This window comes from Rhinolophus hipposideros (genome assembly GCF_964194185.1).
Source record: "Rhinolophus hipposideros genome assembly, chromosome: 5".
Lineage (NCBI taxonomy): Eukaryota > Metazoa > Chordata > Mammalia > Chiroptera > Rhinolophidae > Rhinolophus > Rhinolophus hipposideros.
Genome location: NC_138051.1, coordinates 29,844,026 through 29,865,491, shown reverse-complemented (window position 1 = coordinate 29,865,491; position 21,466 = coordinate 29,844,026). Strand labels below are relative to the sequence as shown.

Here is a 21,466-nt window from a genome sequence, read left to right as displayed (position 1 = left end):
CAGAGGAAAATTCAACTTTTAAATTAATCTCCTGTGTTACTCTGGCCCATGCCAACATCACAGATAAGACCAGAAGATGCCTCTAGTGATTCATTATAACTCTTGTTCTCACTGATTACTCTTTGGTCTCTAAATATTTCTCTGTGGTAAGAACAGCAGTTAATAAAGGGAGTTGGGTTCCCCAGTGGATCTTATTAAAATTGTTGTGGTTATGAGGTGATTAACTTATGTAAATGAATTAATGTTGGCCAATGAACCAAGCTATGCACACAGAACATATCCAGGAGGCAGAGAATCGCAAAGTCTAGTCACACTCTGGAGAACTGTTTAAAGGTGAATTCTGGGATAAAAATGAAAAAAGAATCCTGAGAATTGTTGCTTTGATTTCAGAAATACTAAACATGAAATAACAGATGCTTAGACGATCATTGTAGAATTTGTAATGTTGCTTTAGAATAGAATACTGAAGCAAAAGTAAAAATGTCTTGCCATTAGGGGAGGCTGGTCAGCTCAGGAGGCTGTACTTAAGCTACTATTGTACACATCCCATTTGCAGGTGGCAAACATCATTTCTTATATCTCAGGGGCAGATTAATCTTATTCTGCTGCGTAGAACAGATTAGAGGACTGAGTGAGCTAGCCTAAGATTTCTAATCTAGGTGATGGGAACAATCACCGAAATTGAAAGTCAGGAAGAGAGGGAGGTTTGGGGTGAAAATGATAAATTAGATTTTGGCTTGTTTAATAATGTGTCTTGAGTAAAGAGAATTGAATTTTTCTGTTAAGAAGTCATGTTTCCCTTGTGGTCCTAACTCACTAGAAATGTCAGAGTTAGGGTCAATTATGGCAATTTTATGTGAATTACAATTAGTTGTAACATGGGTGCAATTTACTGAATTTTATATGATAAAGTTGCTGTCCTACCATTTGCTGGAAAATTGTGGTGGAGATACAGATCTATGGGTCTGTGATGTGAGTAGTTCTCGTGGGGTTTGGCAGTGCACACTTGAAAAACTATATGCAGCGCCCTGTCAGGTTAGATAGTTATTTAAAAATAAGTACTTCATCAGCTTCCCCAAAGTTTTGTCTTTGAAATGACTATCAGAGATACAGGCACTGCTGAGAGATAAAGAGTAAGAGGTAGACTTCCTCTCTAGGGAGGACATAAGATATTTCATGACACTATCTTTCTTACTTTGAAAACAAAGACATAAGACATGAAAATGATTGTTTTAGAAAATTTCTTTGAGGCAAGTGAAATGTATTGAACCCCTTAACTTCTGGAAGGAAGTCTTGCAAGCCATGAGCTTTTAACCTATTTTATGATTGCTTTCGTCCTGTTCCGTCTAACTTAATAGCAGAAATTTTCCCGCCCACCTTTACCCTCCCTTGGTAATCCTGAAGGTGAAAGGCATGTGGGGGGACAGAGCCAGGAGTGCAGTTTCCAGGCTCTTGGCCTCACATGGAAAGGTGCTGGCTCAGGTAGTAAATGGCCATCAACTGTGATTGGATGGCCATCAGCTGTGGCTAGTTGGCCGTCAGCTGTAACCGGTGAGCCATTGGCCACTAATACAACTGCCGTGGCTACGCTAGCAGAAAACAGGGGCTAGCAAGAAGATGGCGGCTGAGCTGGCAAGCGTGGACTGCAGTTAGCAGAGCGGAGTGCGGGTTGCGGGTTGCAGAGAAGTGGACGGCAGGTTGCTGATCGTGTGGCTTCTGCTTCCTGTGTCTCCAACCCAGCCGCCAGTGAGAATATAGTGATGTGACTCCCCTACCTATGGCTCCGTGGGTGTTCCTGTTTGGCCTCACCATGTCCTGCGTTCTTATGTGGGGTGCAGGACCAGAGACCCCGCATGACACCCTGTATGACAACTGTTGTAACAGGGCTTGAAAAACTGGTCATTCCAAAAAAGAAAACTTGGGATAAAGTGGCCATTCTTCAGGCATTTGCATACATAGTAAACGGGGATACCACAGCTGCCCCTTATGCATTTCAAGATGATCCTTATCGCATACAAACACCCTCTATGGAATCACGTTCATTTTTATTGGCAAAGAAGTCTGGGGAGAATGCAGCAAAGTGTATTATTAATTTACATCCCAAATATTTTCAGAAGGAAATAGCTGAACTTCATATATCGTGTTTAATGCCTGCATACTTTGAACCTCAGATTGAAGACATAAGTGAAGCTGCCTTGAAGGAACAAATCAAACTCAAAAAAGTCAAAGCTTCAGTGGATATGTTTGATCATTTTTTGCAAGCAGGAACCACTGTATCTCTGGAAACAACTAATAGTCTCTTGGATTTATTGTGTTACTATGGTGACCAAGATCCCTCAGCTGATTATTATTTTCAACAAAGTGAAAAATCAGAAGAGTTGGAAGAGGCCACACAAGAAAATAATGAGAAATCTAAGAAGGTTGCTCATCAGTGTGGAGTTACTTGGAGAGCGAAAAACAATGCTGAGAGAATCTTTGCTGTAAAGCCAGAGAAAAACACACATTCCTACTACACAATGATTCCGAATGGTGAAGCATCGAGCTCCTGTGCTAGCATTAAACTCATATTCCGAGTCATTAAACTCCATGGTGATTTATACACCTTCAATTCACTGATTGAAGTAATAGCAATGATGAATGACAAATCTGAGAACCAATGGAATGGTATATTGGAGCTGCTGAAACAAATGGTTGCACAGAAGGTGAAACCAAATCTACATACTTTTAATACCATTCTGAAATGTCTCCACAGATTTTATGCATTTGGAAAACTGCCAGCCTGACAGAACTTACATGAAAAGAAAGCCATCAGAATAGAACCCTCATTTGCAACATACCACTATGTTATTCAGCTGTTTTATCAACACGAAAGCCCTTCAAAAGGATCATCTCTCATGATCTATAACATCATGAACTAATTAATAGGAAAGAAATTTTCCCCAAAGGACCTAGATAATGATGTTTTTTCAGTCAGCCATGAGAAACCTAGAACTTGCTTACCAAGTACATGGCCTTTTAAACACTGGAGACCACTGGAAATTCATTGGACCCAATCATCAGCGTAATTTCTATTATTCCAAGTTCTTCAGTTTGCTTTGTTTAATGGAATAAATTGATGTCACCTTGAAGTAGTATAAGGACCTGATATCTTCAGTCTTCTTTCCCCACTCCCAAACATTGATAGATCTTCTCCAAGCAAGGGATGTAGCCAACAGGCTAGAAATAATTCCTCAAATTTGGAAAGACAGTAAGGAATATGGTCACACTTTTCTCAGTGACATGAAAGAAGAGATTCTGATGCTCATGGCAAGGGATCAGCACCCACTGGAGTTTCCTGTGGTGTTTGCTGACTATGCTGTGGACTACAAATCTACTTTTGAAAGTCAAGATGCCAGATAGACTGCTCCTCATTGGTCAGCAACCCTCTGAACTATATAGCTGTCCTGTTCTTCAGGGCTGGGAGGAATCAGGGAGCCTGGAAAAGGTGGGGGCTTCTCAGGAAGCATAATAAGATCCCTAGAAATGAGTTGCTGAATGAGGTTTTGGACAGTGCGAAAGCATCCAACAGTCCTGCCCAGGTCACAGAGATAGTGAAGCTGGCGAATGCCTTCCTCTTACCTATTTGTGACAGCCTCACCCAGAGAGTAATAGCTGACTTTGCAATTAGCCAGGAACAAAAGGAAGCCCTGGGAAGCCTAACTGCATTGACCTGTGACAGCAATAGTGACAGCAGCAGTGACATCAGTGAAGGCAAGTAAAAATGGGCCAATCAGGAGCAGCTGTGGCCTAGCAGAGTGACTCTAATTCCACTTGAGAACTGAGATGTTAATAGTTAACCATCATATGGGTGAAACAAGAATATACATTTGATGAACTTTGAAATACAGTTGATACAACACTGACTTATTTAGGTTAAATTTCTAAATTGATACTTAACTAAACCATCCATTCAAGGTTTACCATTTAAACAAAGCAGCACTAACACTTTCATTTCTTTGGATACACATTTTGAGATATATAGGTCTTGATTTCAGCATAAGCTCTGCACACCATTATTTTATTTGGAAGCTTTTGGGGTCATAAATATAAATAAAAGGTTTCTGTTAGACTTAAACAATCACCTTAATTAAAAAATATCCCAGTAAAAAAGAGAAAAGATGAGGGAAAAACTAATTTCTCCTAACCTGGGAGACTATTTTAAAAAAGGAAAGACAAGGAAATGAATCAAGCAACCGTCTTAGTATGGGAAAAAGAAATAAATAACTCAATGGAAGTATGTGTTCAAATAACCACTGCCCTGAATGAAGAACATCTTTCCGTAACCAGAAGTCTTTCCAAGAAGGCAGCTTTTCCTCTGGATCGTCTTCACATCCCTATGTGAACTGAATAAGAAAGAGGAATTTGAACAAAAGCAAAGAGCATCAAACCTCTTCAAGCTGTGGGAAGTTGTGAAGACTGTCTCAGAGGAGGCTGGGGAAATAATTTTGCGTCAGTTCCTGTATGGTCCACTAGGTGGTGAACATACAAGCTCCTTAATGTATAAACTTAGAATTGCCACAAACCTGTTTAGTTCTTCCTTTGCAGGTAAAATCCCATGAAAGCCTGTATAGAGCAATCAAAGCAAGAGGGAGAACTAGTAAGCCCTGCATTAATAAAGAGGGGACAGTGTCAGGCTACAAAATGAGGATAGGTACCATCCAAAGAGATCATCTCCAAATGCAGGTTTTGGGTCTTCCTTGATCCAATTTCTTTGGTTACAGAAAAGTATAACTGAGATTTCCTTTTCTGCTTTTTTCAGAGAGAACCTTGGATGCAAGGGGTCAAATTTTAATGAATATGTTTACATAGTAATTTCTGTGCCTTAAAAAACAAACCAGGGCGGGCCTGGTGGCTCAGACGGTTAGAGCTCCATGCTCCTAACTCCGAAGGCTGCCGGTTCAATTCCCACATGGGTCGGTGGGCTCTCAACCACAAGGTTATTCCTCGAGTTCAATTCCTCGAGTCCCGCAAGGGATGGTGGGCTCCGCCCCCGCAACTAAGATTGAACATGGCACCTTGAGCTGAGCTGCAGCTCAGCTCCCAGATGGCTCAGTTGGTTGGAGTGTGTCCTCTCAACCACAAGGTTACGGGTTTCTACTCCCGCAAGGAATGGTGGGCTGCACCCCCTGCAACTAGCTACGGGCAACTGGACCTGGAGCTGAGCTGCATCCTCCACAACTAAGACTGAAAGGACAACAACTTGACTTGGAAAAAAGTCCTGGAAGTGCACACTGTTCCCCAATAAAGTCCTGATCCCCTTCCCCAATAAAATCTTTTAAAAAAATCGAAAAACAAAAACACACACACACACACACACACACACACACACACACCATCTCTCCTCTAGTGCAGGTACTAAAATTTCATGATTATTATTTTTCACATTATGATCACATGGGGTAAATTCAGCATATTTTTTGTGCGAATATATCACTTTAATATGAATAATGATGCAGTCTCCAACAATCACAGACTTCTTCTGACAACGTTAGAAAAGGAAACAAGCTCTGCCAGTGATTAAATTTGCACAAGAGCAGTGACCTCCGAAAGACTACATTCCTTCTCAGAACAAAGGACTTGAAGCCACTAATAAGCAGCCTCACAACTGCTGTCACTCTTCTATAGTGCAGATTCTGGCTGATGATGTCATTGACAAAAGGAAAAAAAAAAGCAAAACAGGCCTAAGTGAGCTTCCTGGTGAGCATCACGCTTACAGCTGAGGCCTGAGACCAGCTGTGGTATGGCTATGGCTTTGCAGAGCACTCTGGAAGCGGTGTGGCTGGGGCTTCTCCTCAGCTCCCTCTGGAAGGGTAAGTAGGCTCTTTCTGGTATTAGAAAAGCGTATGCCATTATCTTACAGTTTGGACTAATTAAAAAAAAAGCCAGATTCATTAATAATCACAGTACCTAAAAGGTCATTAACAAGGAAATAGCAGCATTAAACTCACAGCCTTCTTTGTTTCCTGCAGTTGCAGAGAATAAGGACCAAGTATTTCAGCCTTCCTCTGTGGTATCTTCAGAGGGAGCTGTGGCGGAAATCTCCTGCAATCACTCCATTTCCACTGCTTATGACTTCTTCTGGTACCTTCACTTCCCTGGACTTGCACCAAGACTCCTTGTAAGGGGCTCGAGGCCTTCTCAGCAGGGGCGCTACCACATGACATATGAGCGATTCTCCTCTTCATTGCTCATCCTCCAGGTGCAGGTGGCAGATGCTGCCACTTACTACTGTGCTGTGGGGGACACAGAGGCACGGAACCCATGAGGAGCTGAACAGAAACAGGGAGGTCACAGGCTTTGCAGGAGGCGGACTAAAGAGGAGTAGTAACTGCTTTCCGTCCCTAATTTAGTGTTCCCCAAGCTTTTCCACTTGGTACCACTATCAGAAAAATTTTGAGTCAGAATCTATATATCATGAAGCTCTCTGTTCATTGGTGATAAGGAGAGGAAAATCCACAGGAGAGTAAAATTTCCCTCACTCTCAAGTCCTTGGAGTCTATATGTCTGTGTAGATTCCCGTCTGTAGTGTGCACTTTGAACAGTTCCCATTGGCTTATGTTTCTCTAGAAATATAATGCCTAGAACGTAACAACACATCTGAAATGTAGCTTGAGCTCGTAATAAACTACATGGAAACAATGAGAAACTGGATGTGGGTGAGGGAAAATATTAGACCCTGAGAAACTAAAAAAATATCTTGAGTCCACTTAGTTAAGAGGGCCATTGAGTTATGGTCCCTTTTATTTGGAGTTAGGAAGCAGAAGGTCAAATCATGGATTTTCCCCATTTTGTTGAGAATTCCACAATTTACATTAAAAAATGTGGTTGTTTTAGTTGGATTTTATTCTTTGTTAAAGTTTCACAGAAAAAGCACTGATTTTCTTCCTTGCTCCAACAACTTTATTTTGTGTTGATATTTTCTCCCCTGCATCTAAAATGAATACAATCCACATTTCAGAGTCTAATGTTCAGAAAGGGCTTTCTTATTATTTTACATGAGACATTCCTATTATCTCCTGGGAAATCAGTAACATTTACAGAGTTCTGATGTTTATAAATAGTTTTTTGAGAAAGGCAGTAGACACTCTGGGAGAAGTACCTGGAGTCTCAGATTGAGGCCCCTTTTTGTGCCCTTGTGTTGTAATGTGCGTGTCTCAATGGTCATCAAATAAGGAGTGAAGAGAGGTACCTTTTTGGGGCACAACCCTGGAGGATGGCAGAGACCTCCACCTGCAGCATTTGGGGAACGTTTTCCATTAACTCACATGTCTTGCATAAGACAGATCTCCAAATAGACATCACTACACCTAGCTTACAATGGTTTGGGGAAAGAGTTCATGTCTATTTACTGTGAACTTGAAGGTTCTTTCTATAGAAATTTGAGAGTTGGGCAGAATAGTCAGAATTCGGTCCAGATGGGGAGTAAACTGGTAAATTGATAAGGAAAAACGTGACATTTTCATCAGAGTATGTGCACATAAATCTGTAAGGGCATAGAAATGAAGAGGAGGCTCTAGTGAAGGTAGATGATAATTGCGTGTTATCAGTGGTTTTGAAGGAATTATCTAGGCGCTGTTTTAGTTAATTGGCACATACTTGTGGGGTCAGCGTTTTGTATATACTCAAGTGACAAGATGAACTGTAAAGTTCTGCTTGGCCCATTGAAGTCCATGTTATATACTTTTATTATAACAATGGGGGTACTTTCCAATACTGAAAACTTTTCTAAAAGCAATGATGAAAATTGATATTCTCAATGTAATTTAGAGGAAAGAATACCTTTGATGTCAGAAAAGTAGGGGTTAAAACCTGTTTCTATTTCTTTAGGGGTGACGAATAAATAGTTTAAATTTCTTAAACTCTAGTGTTCTTACATTTAAAATGTGGAATATTAGGAAGAATAAGTATGACAAGGAATGCAAATGGCTTAACATTATACTCACAAGTCAATTGATGAATAATTCCTCATTAATGTCATGAATCAAAGCACATAAGCAGAACAGCTATTAAGGGTATGTTGTTCAGTTTTGAAAGCTCAATCAATACCTTAGAAATCCATGGGGTGTGCAGGATATTGTGTGAAGGTCCCTGACTCCTTTCCTACCTATGTAGCAGTTAAGGAGCATTTCCTTAACTTGAAGCTAATGTGAAGACTAAGGTTTTCTACCTTTCAAGACTGAGAGTGTTAAGGGTTCTTCATCAGTCTTGCCATTGCAAGTGGATGCCCATAAGTTCTAACTATAACGTAAATTTGCAAAGCATAAAACTTCCCTCCTTGTAACACTGAGCACACTTGATTAATAAATATGGTCACTTCTTCCCATAGCACCCGTTAAGGGGAACACTAAACAATCAAACATATTTCTAATGGAGAAGTAAAGATATAAGCCTCCTAAAGAGTTGGTTCATTTAAGCCTCTTGGGATTAATTATTTTATTTTATTTTATTTTATTTTTGAGTCAAAGGAAAAAAGTTATTTAAGATTTTACAAAAAACAGAGCTATAGAATGTAAAATGCCATAAAGTCAGGTGGAGCTGCATAAGGCATTTTCACACCTTTTTCTTAGGAGAAGGGAGTTATATGGAAACTTCTTACTCCCCCCCACCCCCCATTCCTCCATGTCCAAAGTTGAAGGCAGGTTATACTGTAGGGTCCATCCCATCTTCAGAGCAGAAAAACCACATGTCACCTTTCTTCCAGCCTAGCAGCACAGAAAACCGTCTCAAGAGCTATATAGGACTCCATAAAGAAGAATGAAGTAATTGGTAATATAGCAGCCTCTCCTCCTACAGAGGTGAATAGGATTCCATCACTGGACTCAAAACTTTTGTTTCCTGTTACCAACCTTTCACTAAAGCCAAACATGCATTCATAGGGTTAGCAGCTGCACAATGTGGTCCTTTGAAAAACAAAAATAACATTTAAAAATACCAAATGTCCAAAGACTTCTGAGAAAGAACAGATTCTTTTTCTAGGAGAAAAATTACTCTTCTCATTCAAAAATGTGGATTCACACATGTAAAAATACGGAGTTTTACAGAGATTGTGATGGTTTATTCACATATGAAATTAACCTTGCAATATTTTGTCTTTATGCTTCTTTATCACATCAAAGGTTTTACTGCAAAATTGGACCTTTGTTCTTATGCAGTTAATCTATCACAGGATGAGCCAGGATTTAGATACATATGTGATTTTTTAGCATCTCTTTCATTTCAGAGTTCAACACATATTTGGAATTTGCTACTGCAGTCTCAACTGGGCTTATCATGATAGTGGCTGAAACTGGAAGACATGAAAAAAAACTCTAATGTCATCCATACTTGCTATTTATATGTAAGTCTTCTTGTTGGGAACAAAAGGTATAGAATTCACAAATACCACCATCTAAGTACCTGTTTCTAATTAAACATCAGCCTTCAGGTTGCAAGATAATTTCTTTACAATTAAGCAAGTAGCAGCAGAAAACACATGGCAGTTGCTTCTTTCTTCCTGGAGAAGTCTGTAGGATAACTGCACCCTAGGATCTTCTCTGAGTTGAATTTAAGAGGTGGAAAAAAAAGAAAAGCAGTCTTTCCAATCCAAATCATGGAGGTAAAGTGTAGAGAAGAGACATCCATATTTCAAGATTAGAAAAAGTGGCTGGATAAACAAAACAGGACTATCCACTCCAGGAGATGACACAGAAATACTTGCCAAATCCTGAGTTCAGGGTTTTGTTTTCTTTTCGAGATGAATATATAAGTACCTAAAGGAAAATGTTCTTCCTCGCATGAGCCAGCAGAAGCACTTGACCGCCTGGGGGCCGGCCCACCCCCTGCCCAAAGGCCGGTATGCCACAGAACACCTCACTTCGCCATCTTTTCGGGATTAATTATTAAATGGCTGGAGGCTGACAATATTTGATCCACTTACACTTCTAAGCATAATTTGTATGTAGTCTGTACTGTTTCTGTGGTGAATAGAAGAAGTAGACACTGGACAATTACCTGGAAAATTTAATTAAGGCACTACTAAAGTCTATATTGTTTTATTTATCCTGCCACATTGATCAAAAGGCAGTATAGATGTGCCCATACAGGTATTTAGGGCACACATATATCTTTGCCTGAGTGGTCGGGCTGCTATAAACCCCAGTGTGAGGGTTTTCATGTTCTGTTTTTGTCTCCAGGTCTATTCTCCAGCCTGCTCTACGCCCAGCAGGCTGACTTCTATGCACTGCATCGAGGGTCTTCCTATCCTCTTGCTTCTCGCTGGGTTTGGAGGCATCAACAGGAGAGAATGGTCAGGATATTTCTCTTCTAAGTTCCTTCCTTTCCTGTATGGGAATCCACAGGTGCAGTCTGGGTCTTCTCCGAGTTACAGGTCCCCAGGCTGGGTAAATTCTTCCTCCTCTGTCTCTTCAGGCCCAGGACTGCTGAACCCTTCTGGCTGTTGCTAGCCCCAGGATGCTTCACCCACTCCTGGTATTTCCCTGGATTCTGCTCACACATCTAAAAATATTCCTTTCATTAAACTTTTTTCCAATCATCCTCCTGACGTGATTGCCAGGACCCTCAAAGACATAACACTAACACTCATCTTAGGCTCCAGGTGGAGAGAAGAAATTAATTACATGTTCCCATTGACCACAGGCCTCTTTGGGACTTGAAGGTTATTGTTTAAAGGTAGTGCACATACTCCAAATTAAGACAGTTATCATAGGTTGAAGGTTTCAACGATTCATGTAAGGGATCTTTAGCAAAGCTTTCAGAAAGACCTAATTTCCACTTCTTTTTCTAATTCCAAGCAAAGAGATTTTCTACTCCTTTGTAAAATATTTGGTATATTTGGATATTATTTAAAGAAAAATAAGGGAAATGAATGAACAATGTCTTTATACAGATACCTGTTTCCTTTAAATTGAATCTATTAAATAATCACTGTGCTGATCTTGTGGTATTTTTTGTACAAAACTTTAACCTGTCCTACCCTTAAATTGAGTCGTTTATTATCATCATCATAACTTGGTTTAGTTAACCTTCAGTTTTTGCCCCTTATGCATTTTATTTGATCTGTCTTAAATAGCATCTCCATGTGGAAAATCTGTATTTTATAACTCCTGCATAGAGGTTTTTTTCCTTTTCTTTATGATGTACTGTTTACTAGGACCAATGTGGCAGGAAGTGTACATAACACCATGCCTATCTTTTCTTTTTCTAAAAGTGTTTCAAGAGAAGATTCAAACTTATTTTTACATGAATCTTTAACTAGAGATCATTAAGGAGAAAATCCCCATTGGAGACAAACCTGAGTTATCTTTTGGTCAAAAGGTTTATACAGAAGTCATGTCTGAATTCTTTCTAAAGAGAATAACAAGGTTCTCATTCTTCCTTATCATTTCTCTTCTCTTGCCTCATTCTTTTTAATATTTTGACTTCTTTATCTTTCTTTTCCTCTTCACTCAAAGCTACACTTTCCCTTCTTCTTTCTATTTATTTTCCCACTTTATTAAAATATTTTTATTTCCCTAATTCTACCTCTATAGTATCTTAAGTGCATAAATCATTTTTTAAAAAGATTTTTATTGTGGAAGGAAAACAGGACTTTACTGGGGAACAGTGTGTACTTCCAGGACTTTTTTCCAAGTCAAGTTGTCCTTTCAGTCTTAGTTGTGGAGGGCGCAGCTCAGCTCCAGGTCCAGTTGCCATTGCTAGTTGCAGGGGGCACAGCCCTTGCAGGAGTCGAAACAGTCAACCTTGTGGTTGAGAGGACGTGCTCCAACCAACTGACCCATCTGTGAGGCAGCTCAGCTCGATGTGCCGTGTTCAATTTTAGTTGCAGGGGACGGAGCTCACCATCCTTTGCGGGACTCGAGGAATCCAACCCGCAACCTTGTGGTTGAGAGCCCACTGGCCCATGTGGGAATCGAACCGGCAGCCTTCGGAGTTAGGAGCATGGAGCTCTAACCACCTGAGCCACCGGGCCAGCCCCCATAAATCATTTAAAGCTTGATCCCTGAGCATTCATTTTTCCACTTTGATTCACAAACGCTTGTGTCTTCTCCTAGAATATTCAATTCCCCCTCAATTCCTCGTGCACAGTGTAAACGTCGATAGTCTGGTCCTGTGGTAAGACCTGGATGCAAATGACCTGTGGCTACTTGACAGTAGTCAGCCAGTGGGTTCTGTGGGCGGACACTAGGGGGTGCTCCAGTGTGAGGATTCCTGCTGGGCAAGGTATGGAACAGTCTTGCTCCCCATAGAAGTCTGAGGAGCCTGAACCAAGAGCTTGCTCAAGAGAGAGAAGGCGTAGATGCCACGAAGGGTCCCTGAGGAAGGGTCATTTCTATAAACACAGTGCTGACACAGGGTTGCTGGGCCCTAATCTAAAGCCAGTGTCTGGGGTGGGGCCATATGTCCAGCTGAGGGGAGCTGAAAAGGTGCCTCCAGCCAGCTGAGCTTACGCCATGGCCTCTGCATGCATCTCCACACTTTGGATTCTCTTCTCACTGAGTGAGTATATTCCCTTCCCATTTTCCACTTGTATTTTCCACTGACCTTCTTCTCAGCTGTTCTACTGACGCAGTGTGGATTACTTTACAGGTGCACTGAGAGCAGAGTTGGTGAGTCAGCCGGATGATCAGGTCACTGTCACCGAAGGGGATCCTCTGACTGTGAAATGCACCTATTTGACTTCTGGGATCCGTTTTCTGTTTTGGTATGTCCAGTATCCCAACCAAGGACTCCAGTTTCTTCTGAAATACTTCCCGGGGGACAACCTGGTCAAAGGCAGCTTTGGGTTTGTGGCTGAATTTAATACGAGCCAAATGTCTTTCCACTTGAAGAAATCGTCTGCCCTTGGGAGTGACTCTGCTGTGTACTTCTGTGCTGGGAGAGACACAGTGGTGGGGCTGCTGGGAGAGCTAAACACAAAGCCCCAAGTACAGTGAAAACCATTTCCCTGAAGCCTTTGTGTCCCTCCACAAGAGGGAAGTGTGGTCCCAAGTTCTGTCACTTATAATTCAATTACAATGTAAAGTCACAGGACTTGTTCATTCAAGAAATATTTATTGAATCCTTAGATGCTAGGTACTGATCATAAAGAGGTGAAAAAAGATATCCTTGATCCTCATGTACCAGGTGTACACATTTATGACCCATCTCATTCTCACAAGTATTACCAGGAGCTTCACTTAACTGATGAAGGAATGAAGGCACTGCGAGTTTAAGTATCTCACTCAAGTCACAAAACTCGTAAAACAGCAAATTGAAATACAAGCTGTCTGCCTCTGGGGTTGGTTGTCACCACCCCACTTCTCTGCCAACCCGTAGGCTCCTTGAAGCTTGAGACTGATTTCAGCAGTTGTGTAGCCATGATTTCCAAATCAGTCACTGTCAAAAAAATTGTTGGTGGTAGGAATAAATAGTAACCAACAGATCAGTTTGATAAATGCTAGTGTAGAGGTAACTTAGATGTGAAGGAAGGTGAGGGAGAGTGAAAGAGAGAGAGGGAGGGAGGGAGAGTGGGAGGGGAGACAGAGAAAGAGAGAGAGATTGAATAATGGGAGCAGAAATCAAATCAAGGGAGGATTTAAACATTTCCTTTAAACATGTCGGCTCCTTATAGGTCCTAGACTTGCATCTTATGTACACCCATGACTCGGACTGGACTTGATCTCTCTCTCTCTCTCTCTCTCTTTCCCAACCCCTTCTCTCTTCAGTATAGAATATTCTGGGAGGGGTTCTGGTTGATTCCTGTGAGTCAGTTGCTCATCCCTGGACTAACTGGTGGCTGTGGGAGTCAGCTGGTAGAATTAGCTCTGCTTGGCTTGCACATTTGGCCAGTTAATGGGGTTGATTCTACACAAAGTTAGCAGCTCTATTTAGGTTAAAAAGCATGCCCCCAAAGAAATAAAGTTGTACTTAGGTACCTACTTTTGTTTATTTTTTTGAAACGGAGAGCCAATAGTAGGAAAACCATGTATTAAAAAATGTACTCTTCACAGATAAGTGCAAGTTGCAGAGAACCTTCTGTGTTGATTGCCACTTCGGAATCTTAACATTTAAATATACTTCCCAAGGTCCAAGCATGCAAAAGGGGTGGAAAACAAAAATGTACTCTTGCCCCATAGAATTGAAATACTACATTTATAGTACGATAAATTGCCATATATACCCAGATACATTTCTATGTTATTTTTCAATTACAGTTGATATTTAATATTATAGAAGTTTCAGGCTCATAGCATAGTGATTAGACATGTGACTTATGAAGTGATCCCCTGATTAATCTACTACCCTTTTGACACCATACATAGTTATTACAATATTGTTGACTATATTTCCTATGCTGTACTTTACATTGTTGTGACTATTTTGTAACTACCAATGTGTACCTCTTAATCCTTTCACCTTTTTCACTCAGCCCGCTGAGCCCCCTCCCATCTCCAGCTATCAGTTTTTTCTCTGTATCTATGAATGTGTTTCTGTTTTGTTTGGAGTTATTTTGTTGTTTTAGATTCCACATGTATGTGAAATCATACGGTATTTGTCATTCTCTGTCTGACTTATTTCACTTAGCATAATATCCTCTAGGTTCATTCACGTTGTCATAAACAGTAAGATTTCATTCTTTTTATGGTCAAGTAATATTCCATTGCATGTATGTATCACTTCTTCTTTATTCAATTGAACGTTGTTGGGCACTGAGGTTGCTTCCAATCTTGGCTATTGTAAATAACACTGCAATGAACATATGAGTGCATATATTTTTTCGAATCAGAGTTTTGGATTTCTTGGGATATATACCCAGAAGTGGAATTGCTGGGTCATAAGGTAATTATATTTTTAATGTTTTGAGAAAACTCTATACTGTTTTCCATACTGGCTGCAATAATTTGCAGTCCCACAATCAGTGCATGAGGGCTCCCTTTCTCCACATCCTCACCAACGCTTTTCATTTTTTGATTTATTGATGATAGCCATTCTGACAGATGTGAGGTGATATTTCATTGTGATTTTAATTTGCATTTTTCTGATAATTACTGATGCTGAGCATCTTTTCATATATCATTGGCCATCTGTATGTCCTCTGGAGAAACGTCTATTCAGGTCCTCTACCCATTTTTAAAATTGGATTGTTGGGTTTTTTGGTGTTAAACTGCATGAGTTTTTTAAATGTATTTTGCACATTAACCCCTTATAAAATGTATCATTGGCATATATGTTCTCCCGTAGGTAGTTTTTTGTTTTTGTTGATGGTTTCCTTTGTTATGCAAAATATTTTAAGTTACATGTAGTCCCACTTGTTTATTTATTTATTTTTTTGTTTTCTTGTCTGTGGAAATATATTCAAAGAAATATTTTTAAGAGCAAAGTCAAAGAGTTTACTGGCTATGTTTTCAACTGAGTCCTATGGTTTCAGATCCTACATTTAAGTCTCTAATGCATTTTCAGTTTTTCTTGTACATGGTGTATGAAAATGGTCTAGTTTCATGTTTTTACATGCATCTGTCCATTTTCCCAACCGCCATTTATTGAAGCGATTGCCTTTACCCCACTGTATATATTTGCCTCCTTTATCATAGATTAATTGACCATATAGGCTTGGATTTATTTCTCTCTATTCTGTTCCATTGCTCTATGTGTCTCTTTTTGTGCCACTATCATGCTGTTTTGAGCATTATAGCTTCGTAGTATAGCTTGATGTCAGGCAGCGTGATACCACCAACTTTGTTCTCTCTCAAGATTGCTGTGGCTCTTCAGGGTCTTTTGTGGTTCCACATAAATTTTAGGTTTATTTGTTCCAATTCTGTGAAAATGCCATTGGTATTTTGATAGAGATTGCATTGAGTCTGTAGATTGCTTTGGGTAGTATGTACATTTTAACAATGTTTATTCTTCCTACCCATAAGCACTGTGTATGCTTCCATATGTTTGTATTTTCTTCAATTTCTTTCTTCAGTGTCTTGTAATTTTCCAAGTACAGGTCTTTTACCTTCTTGGTTAAATTTATTCCTAGGTGTTTTTTTGTTTGTTTGTTTTTGTGTTTGAGATGCAATTGTAAATGGGATTGTTTACTTAATTTCACCCTCTGATAGTTCACTATTGGTGTATAGAAATGCAACCAATTTCTGAACATTAATTTTGTATCCTGCTACTTTATTGAATACATTGATAAGTTCTAATAGTTTTTTTGTAGACTATATAAAGTTCTGCATATACAGCATCTTGTCATCTGCAAATAATGACACATTTACTTCTTCCTTTCCAATTTGGATGCCTTTTATTTTTTTTTCCCTCTGGTCGCTGTGGCTAGGACTTCCAATATTATGTCAAATAAAAGTGGTGAAGGTGGACATTTTTTTCTTGTTCCTAATCTTACGAAAAACATTTTTATCTTTTCCCTGTTACTGTGATATTAGATGTGGGTTTGTCATATATGGCCTTTATTATTTTGAGATATGTTCTCTCCATCCCTACTTTGTTGAGAGTTTTTACAATAAACAATGCTGGATGTTGTCAAATCCTTTTTCTGCATCTATGATCATGCATTGTTATGATCATGTGATTTTTAAACCTTCATTTTGTTTATGTGGTGTATCGCGTTAAGGATATTGAAACAGCTTTGCTTCTCAGGAATAAATCTAATATGATCATGGTATTTGACACTTTTAATTTATTGCTGAATTCTGTTTGCTAATATTTTATAGAGGATTTTTGCATCTATGTTCATCAGGAATATTGGCCTATAATTCTTTTTGTAATATCTTTGGTTTTGGAATTAGATAATGCTGGCCTCATAAAATGAGTTTGGGAGCCTTCCCTCCTCTTCCATTTTTTGGAATAGAGGAGTATAGGTGTAAATTCTTGCAGTGTTTGGTAACAAATTCAACAGTGAAGTCATCTGGTTCAAGACTTTTGTTTTTTGGGTTTTCCATTACTGATTTGATTTTGTTACTAGTTATCAGTCTGTTCAGATTTTCTGTTTCTTCTTGATTCAATCTTTGCAACATTGTATATTTGTGGGATTTATTTATGTCTTGCAGGTTGTCCAATTTGTTGGCATGTAATTGTTCATAGTATATTCTTGTAATCCTTGGTGCCACTTGTCACTTCTCCTCTTTCATTTCTGATTTCATTTATTTGAGTTCTCTCTCTTTGTTTCTTGATGATCCTGGTTAAAGATTTATCAATTTTATTTTATTTTATTTTTCTCACCTTTCTTCTGCCTCCCCACCCAATCCAGTTCAAGCTGTTGTTTCTCAGTCTAGTTGTGTAGAACACAGTTCCCTGGCCCATGATGGTTTTATGAGCCTTGTGCTCCTCCCCCCACCCTGGCAGAGGCAGATGGTCACCAGTTGTTGGTTGGCCTCTCACAGCAGCTCTTGCTGGCTCCCAGCCATTTGCGATGGCTGCTGTACACTTATGCTGGCCATCAGCCACTCATGCTGGCTATCGGCTGCTCATGGCAGCACACATCAGCCCACGGCAGCACACAGCAGCATGTGATAGGACACAGCAGCTCATAGGATCCTCCGGCAGCTGATGACAGTGTTGCTCCAAGGAGAGCTGTTGTTCACAATCTTAGCTGTAGAGGGAGCAGCTCGGTGGCCCATCTGGAAATCAAATCTGCGACCTCAGAGTTAGGACCATGGTGCTCCAACCACTTGAGTCATGAGGCCGGCCCTATCTATTTTATTTATCTTTTCAAAGAACCAGCTCTTGGTTCCATTAATTTCTGTGTATGGTGTTTTTAGAGTCCATTTTGTTTAATTTCACTTCGATGTTTATTATTTTATTCCTTTTACACTCTTAGGTCTTGATTGTTTTTCGTTAGCCAGTTCCTTTAAGTGTAGGTTTAGATTGTATATTTCAGGGTTTTGTTTGTAGAGGAAGGCCTTTATTGCTATGAATTTCACTCTTAGAACAGCTTTGGCTGTGTCTCACAGGTTTGGGATCTGTGCATTTTCATTATTATTTGTCTCAAGATATTATTTAATTTCTCCCTTGATCTCATTGTTAACCTGTTCTTTGGTTAGTAGCATGTTATTTAGCCTCCATATGTTTGTGTGTTTTTCACTTTTCTTATTGTAATTGACTTCTTGTTTCATACCATTATAAAAGGAGAAGATACTTGCTCTCATTTCAGTCTTTTAAATTCATTGAGCCTTGCATTGTGGTCTATGATGCAGTCTATTCTGGGCAATGTTTCATGTGTGCTTGAAAAGAATATGTGTTCTACTGATTTGGGGTAAAATGTTCTAAAAGTATCGATTAAATACATCTGGTTTACTGTGTCTTTTAAGGCCTCTGTTTCCTTGTTCATTTTTATTTCTGGATGATGTATCCATTGATTTCAATGGGGAGTTAATGCCCCCTTGTATTACTGTCAACCTGTCCCTTTATGTTTGTCAATATTAGCTTTATATAGTTAGGTTCTTCTACATTGGGTACTGAAATGTTTACAAAAGTTATATCCTCTTATTGGATTGATCCTTTTATCATTATGCAACGCCCCACTTTGTCTGCTGATCTACCCTTGTATTAAAGTCTATTTTGTCTGGTATAAGTGTTGCTACCCCAGTTTATTTTTTCATATCCTTTTGCATCTTTTTCCATCCCTTTACTTCCAGTTGTGCATGTCTTTTGATCTGAAGTCAGTCTTTTGTCCGTAGCTTAGATATGGGTTTTGTTTTCTTATCCATTCAGCCACCCTATATCTTTTGATTGGAGCATTTAAACCATTTATATTTATAGTAATTATTTATAGGTAAGTAGTTATTACTATTTTATTATTCATATTTTTGATTCCTTTTCTTCTTCTTCTTCTTCTTCTCCTCCTCCTCCTCCTCCTCCTCCTCCTCCTCCTCCTCCTCCTCCTCCTCCTTCTTCTTCTTCTTCTTCTTCTTCTTCTTCTCTGACTCATTCTTCTTGTTCTCATCCTCTTCCTCCTCCTTCTCATTTCTGTTTTCCTACTACTACTTCTTCTCCTTCTCTAAGAAGTCTCTGTAACATTTCTTGTAATACTGGTTTGGTGTTGATGCACTCGTTTAGCTTTTTCTTGTCTGGGAAACTCTTTATCTGTTCTTCAATTCTAAATGTTAACCTTGCTGGGTAGAGTAGTCCTGGTTGGAAACCACTGCGATTTATCACTTTGAATATTTCATGCCAATCCCTTGTGGCCTGCAAAGTTTCTGTTTAGAAATTAGCTGACAGTCTTATGGGAGCTCCTTTGTGTAACTAACTGCTTTTCTCTTGCTCGTTTTATAACTCTCTTTGTTTTTAACATTTGACTTTTTAATTATGATGTGCCTTGGTGTGAGCTACTTTGGGTTCACCTTGTTAGGAATCTGTGTTCTTCCTGGCCTTGTATGTCTATTTCCTTTGCCAGGTTAGGTAAGTTTTTAGTCATTATATCTTAAAGCGAGTTTTCAATTCCTTTCTCTCTCTTTTCTCCTTCTGGTTTCCCACTGATGAGAATTTTAGTAACTTGCTGTTGTCCCACAGTCCCCTTAAACTATCCTCATTTTTTAAAATTCTTTTTTCATTTTTCTGTTCCAATTGGATGTTTTCTGCTGCCTTATATTCCAACTCACTGGTTCAATACTCAGCTTCATCTAATCTGCTGTTGATTTCTTCTAGTGTATTCTTCATTTTAGTTATTGTATTCTTCATGTCTGGCTGATTCTTTTCTATGGTTCTGTTTTTCTTTATGTTTCCTCTCTGTTTGTTGAAGTTCTCACTGAGTTCATCTATTCTTTCCCTAAGTTCGTTGCGCATCCTTCTGACCAGTGTTTGGAACGCTGTATCTAGTAGATTGTTTGCCTCCCTTTTGCTTAGTTCTTTTTCTGAAATGTTGTTCTGCTCTTTTGTTGGGGACATGTTTCTTTGTCTCCTCAGTTTGGATGCCTCCCTGTGTTTGTTTTAATGGTAGATCTGCTATGTGTCCTAATCCTGGCAGACTTTTCTTAGTTAGTAGGTGTCCTAGGGTGTGAGTGGCAGAGTTTCCCTAGTCACGTGATTCAGGTGCTCCAGGGATGTCCCGTGTGTGGATTGTATGTACCCTCCTGTTGCAGTTTAGCATAGATTACTATTGACATGTCGGTGGGTGGGATTGACCCCCAGGCTGACTGGCTTGAGGACTGGCTGTGACTCCAGTCCTCAGATGAACTGTTGTTGGGATCAAATTGCATGGAGTGGGATTCACTGTAGCTGGTGAACTGTTGTTGGGATCAAATTGCATGGAGTGGGATTCACTGTAGCTGGGCTCTAGTGTTTGCTGTATTCATTTTTTGGGTGTGTCCTTTGTGAAGGTTGTTGGGTGGAGCTCTGGTGTGGTCTGATGATTTTCCTGGGGTGTATTTGTTCCTGAGTCCCTTGGGAGGGGCCCTAGTGCAGGCCCAGGAAAGCTGTTTCCTGTTCCTAGCCCAGAGACACCTGATAAGACCTACAAATTGATCTGCAGTTGAGCAACCTGTGTTGAATGTGCAGGTGACTGGCGGAGTCTATGTTGTGAACAGAGGCTGCCTGCCACTGGTGCCGGACTGAGGCTCACTTATCAAGTGGTATAAGGCATGCCAAGGCCAGTTTCTGCTTCTTTGGGATTTGTAGATTTTTCAGAGATTTTATGGAATTCCACAGTGTGGGTTGAGGTTATCAACTTGTGAGCAAAAGCCACTGCAGTAGGTCTTGCCTGTGCACGCATTGGAGGAGGGGAGGGGGGTTCTCAAGGAATCACTAGGGTAGGGTGAGTTTGACGGAGACTCAGATTTGGTGACCACCTTCATTTGCACGCTGGCTTGCGGAAGGCTTAGCAAAGAAATGATGGTGCCTGCCTGCCAATTCTGTGTGGTGAGGGTCCACTAATAGCAAAATGGTAGATAGAGCTGCCCCTCCAGCCCTTGCCTTGAGGCCAGACAGTGTACATCATACCTGTGTTTCCCTGGTGATCTTTGAGGTGCAGCCCATTGCTGGAAGTCAGAGCAAGTAAGACCTTCAGCAAGCACCACTCTCTATGGGAACTTTAAGAGGAATGCCTTTAAGAGAGTCCATGAAACAGCTCTCCATCTCACTGGGACAGAAAGTTTGGTGATATTCACAGCCCGATGTTGTGTGGATGTCTTTTTCTAGCTGTTGTGGTCTTAGCTAGGAGCCTAGTGTGTGATTGAGACCTCTCAATCATTTAGCGGGGATCTCTACAGCCAAGATATTCTTCTGGATTTTTAATGGCCGCATGTTAGTGTGGGACCCACCCCCTACCAGTCTTCATGTAGCTGCTTGTTTAAATATTGAGATACAAGAATTCTGTACACCTAGTGTTCAGGTGGACCTCTGGGGTGATTGTTTAATCATGAAGTTGTAATTTTTACATGGTGATGGGAAGAGTCGAGCACAGCATTACTTACTCTGTCATCTTTCTGTGAAGTCTGGGGGAGGTACTTCT

General features: G+C 40.1%; 1 pseudogene and 1 gene segment (V, D, J or C); both read left to right on the top strand.

Moving 5' to 3' along the window:
- Nucleotides 1–1,853: 1,853 nt before the first annotated feature.
- Nucleotides 1,854–3,758, top strand: LOC308497846 (small ribosomal subunit protein mS39-like; annotated as a pseudogene). The gene has a single exon. The product of its transcript is annotated as a small ribosomal subunit protein mS39-like (transcript).
- Nucleotides 3,759–5,785: 2,027 nt separating this feature from the next.
- LOC308497845 (T cell receptor alpha variable 2-like) lies at nucleotides 5,786–6,304 on the top strand. The segment is given in 2 exons: nucleotides 5,786–5,849; nucleotides 6,009–6,304.
- The last annotated feature ends 15,162 nt before the right edge of the window (nucleotides 6,305–21,466 follow it).